The sequence below is a fragment of the Prosopis cineraria genome, unplaced genomic scaffold (assembly GCF_029017545.1).
Source record: "Prosopis cineraria cultivar Desert tree isolate PC_DT_omini unplaced genomic scaffold, ASM2901754v1 PC13, whole genome shotgun sequence".
NCBI classification, from domain to species: domain Eukaryota; kingdom Viridiplantae; phylum Streptophyta; class Magnoliopsida; order Fabales; family Fabaceae; genus Prosopis; species Prosopis cineraria.
The window spans coordinates 27316988-27320656 of NW_026555344.1; the positions used below are offsets into that span (position 1 = coordinate 27316988).

The window sequence follows — 3669 nt, forward strand, 5'->3', positions numbered from 1 at the left end:
TTCATAAAATATAAAAAAAAATTTAAACCCCTTTCTTTTTTATTTCAAAAATTCAAAAATTGAGAAAATAATTAAAATTAAATTACTTTTTACAATTTAAAATGCACATATCAAATTTTAGAAAATTATTTTATTTACAACATGGTGAATTATTTCTAATTAATTTCTCTTCAAGAAAAATATTTTCACCAACAACTTTCAAACCCGAACTACATAGACTTTGATTCCCATTGCAGGGTACGTAGGCCTCAGAATCTGATTATGAGTCAAGTCCTCCCTCATAAATAAATAAATATTTCTCACTTAATTATCATCATTTTTATATCAAACACATGAACAAGAAAGGGACAATTAAAATAACTTTAAAACCATATTAATTTAGCACACCAAACTTCAGGTAACCATTCTAACAAACGGGTGTTGTGGGGTGCTTAATACCTTCCCCACACTCAATTGACTCTCGAATCTATTTTTTATTTTTGCAAACCATCCTTATTCTCCTTTAATTGGTTTCCCAAGATTTCCCTCAAAATTTTAGTGGTGACTCCCATTCCATCCGGTTCCCACCCTGATGGCTGGAACCTCCGGTCGTGCGCCATCTATGTCGCATTTTCCTGATGCAACATTATCAAATAAGTAAATATAAAAAATATTTACTTGTACTAAAACTAGCTAGAAAGTGGCTTACCCTTGGTAGTAAGGAGCAAAAAATAAAGTATCATTGCTTGCTCCCCTATCCTTAAATTGATCCAAAAGCTACCTTGCTTGATCTTCAAGGGCTTCCTTTGTAATTCCATTATAGGTAGAGATATCGTGGGGATTAATCAGCTTGAATCTTGACTCAAGGCCACCGGGAACCATAAATGAGGTATAAAGGTGGCTTAGGTGAAAAAATAACTAGGTTAATACACGTGCATGCACACACACATATATATAATTTAAGTAATTAATTAAGCATTATTGAAGAAATACCTCATGTAGAAGCTCATCAGACTAGTACTGGCCATTTCATGCTTGAGAATTTCATTTAAATTTTCATCTTAGAAAACTTCAAACAAGCCCGGTCTTCCATATAGCCCATCATCAAAACTAATGATATCCCCAATCGCCACTTGACTAGCCATCCTCGTAGCCATCACATATGTCTCAAGAGAGGCACAGTATTTGTATTCTACAACTAGCACTGGTGCTGTTAGATATTGTAAAACTATGGCTGACTTTTTGGTATGGCCCGACTTACCTTTTAGCTTGCTCTTCCCTTTCAGCTGTATAACAAAAAAGTTAGATATTTATAATTATATTATAAAATTATAAATAACTATTTAAACTGTACCTTTTTCTTTGGAAGTAATGGGTCCTTTTCCGGCTTTGGTGTTCCACTATTACAAGGTGGCTAAGCCATACAACAAAGCTCCTTACTGCTTCCCCCACCATCTGTGCCTCATCAATAGGAATAGGCAATGGATAGTTGAGGTCGATGGCAACAAGTAGAGAAACTCTAACACAGTTGGGCGGGAGGGGATGATTCAAACTAAAAAAACTTATTAGATACCCATTGACTCTGGGAGCTAAAAAGTTCTACCTATACCTACTATTGGATTTGAACCAATGACTCCTGCTATATGAAAGCAATACTCTAACCACTGAGTTAAGTAGGTCATTTATTATTCTAAAGAAAAACAAGTGGGACCTATCATATCGATGGATTATAAATGGAATATTCCATAAACTAATGTTCATGCTAAAACCATTTTCAATAACCAATTATGCATAAAAACTCATAAAACAACAAATTCACCATTTTGTATTTACTTCTACATAGTTATAATAGTTAATAAACACAATAAACTATATGATTACCTTAACCCTTCTGTCCGATAGAAATGTTTATCTACTTGCCACACACTAGAATCTACACAAAATTGGCATTCCAAGTCAATTTCACTATTGACAAAAAGTGCCAATTATGGCAATTAAGCACCTAGTTGCTATCAATTCCACGATTCACACTCGATTATGCATATTACCACTGATTATCCCTTATTTCAAACTCTAACCTTTTCTAGCCAAATTTCTCTCACTACTCTGTCTCTATATATATATATATATATATTCATCAGGGATCATCTCTGAGTCCTTATTTGTTCAACTTGATTTTAAATGTTTTGACGGAACATATTCAAGAGGAAATCCCGAAATGTATGCTCTTTGCGGATGATATAGTTCTTATAGCAGAGACAAGAGAAGAGGTTAATTGCAAACTTGAGTTATGGAGGAGGACATTGGAGTCGAAAGGTTTTCGTCTGAGTAGAAGTAAGACGGAATATTTATATTGTAAATTTGGTAAAGGACTATTCGAAAATAATTTCGAAGTAAAATTGGGAGATCAAATTATACCTCAAGTGGAAAAGTTTAGATATTTGGGAGCCATTATTCAAAATGATGGCGAAATCAGTGGAGATATTTCACATAGAATTCAAGCTGGGTGGTTTAATTGGAGAAAAGCTAAAGGAGTTATTTGTGACCGTAGGGTGCCTAATAAACTTAAAGGAAAGTTTTATCGTACTGCTATCAGACCGGCAATGTTATATAGTAGTGAATGCTGGGCTCTAACGGGACAGCAAGAGCATAAAGTTGGAGTAGCAGAGATGAGAATGTTACGATGGATGTGCGGACATACACGTAAAGATAAAATTCGAAATGAGCACATACGTGAAAAAGTGAGGGTGGCACCTATTGAGGAAAAAATGGTAGAAAATCGGTTGAGATGGTTTGGGCATGTACAAAGAAGACCAAGGGAGGCACCAGTGAGAAGAGTGGAACATATAACTTTGAGTCCGATTAAGAGAGGTAAAGGAAGGCCTAAGAGAACACTCTTGGAAGTTATTGAACATGATCTCTTAATTAATAATATTTCTAAAAGCTTAATAAATGATAGAGCACAATGGCGTCTTGCAATCCATGTAGCCGACCCCACCTAGTGGGATAAAGGCTTGTTGTTGTTGTTGTTGTTGTTACTCTGTCTCTATATTGGGGCAAAGCTTGCCTATAGCTTTAAAGGTTTATTGTTTTGACTCAAACCAGTCACAAAGTACTAGTTTAGTTCCGAAGAGCCTTTTTATTACGATAGGGTAAGAAATCAACTCCTTAAAACTCCCAAATTTAATTTCTCACTATTTAAAACTAAAAGAAAATAGGGTAGAATTAGAGGTTAAGGCAGTATGAGACTTACTTGATAAGTAACAAGTCAGAAACACCGTCCTTGCTCCTAATTATGCTTGCCCTAGCAGATGCTTTACTCTTCTCCATGCCAGAACCACTTCCTCATGTTCCTCCCTTCTGTTTCACGAGCTGGACATGTCCCTATTAATTAAAGTTCTGTACCATGTGCCGTGGCGCATCTATTCCCCACCACGACACGTGGCACCACGTGGCACGTGCTTCAGGATTCTGCTCTTTTGCTCATATTTATTTATATAACATCCAAATAGGTCAAAATAACACTTCACTATTAAGCATCCTAATCCCACATGAAACCATTAATTCATCCACTAATCAATCATTAATGCAAGATTAGAAATTTGAGATGTTACAAGAACACACTTGAACCAAAATCAAAGGCTAATTGGAAACCCTTAGGGAGACAACCTTAAAATATCATCTTTTCCT

The 3669-nt window shown here is 35.5% G+C and overlaps 1 long non-coding RNA gene across 1 annotated transcript; it reads right to left on the minus strand.

Annotated features, from left to right (window-relative positions):
• Positions 1 to 308: 308 nt before the first annotated feature.
• Positions 309 to 1861, minus strand: LOC129291792 (uncharacterized). The gene is made up of 4 exons (XR_008588770.1): positions 1334 to 1861; positions 973 to 1265; positions 689 to 880; positions 309 to 614 (listed from the first exon to the last, which is right to left on the minus strand). It is a non-coding gene; the product is annotated as an uncharacterized LOC129291792 (long non-coding RNA).
• Between the last annotated feature and the right edge of the window lie 1808 nt (positions 1862 to 3669).